Below are 204 nucleotides of genomic sequence, written 5' to 3' on the forward strand. Positions count from 1 at the left end.
CTGTACCTTTATGGCTCTGTAAAGTACTTTATGACTCAATGAATTAAAAAAATAAAGATTTCTACCTGGAACATGAATCTGTGTCTCTCTGGTCTGGTTGATGATCTTCTGTTGGACTCTACAGGTGAAGTTGTTGCTGTGTCTCTTCTCCACAGTCACTCTGCTGCTGACAGTATAGAGGTCATCAGGACCTCTGACCGTCTC

This window comes from Seriola lalandi, unplaced genomic scaffold, assembly GCF_002814215.2.
Source record: "Seriola lalandi dorsalis isolate HSWRI2012SDOR001 ecotype SW California unplaced genomic scaffold, Sedor1 jcf7180002052083, whole genome shotgun sequence".
Taxonomy (NCBI): Eukaryota; Metazoa; Chordata; class Actinopteri; order Carangiformes; family Carangidae; genus Seriola; species Seriola lalandi.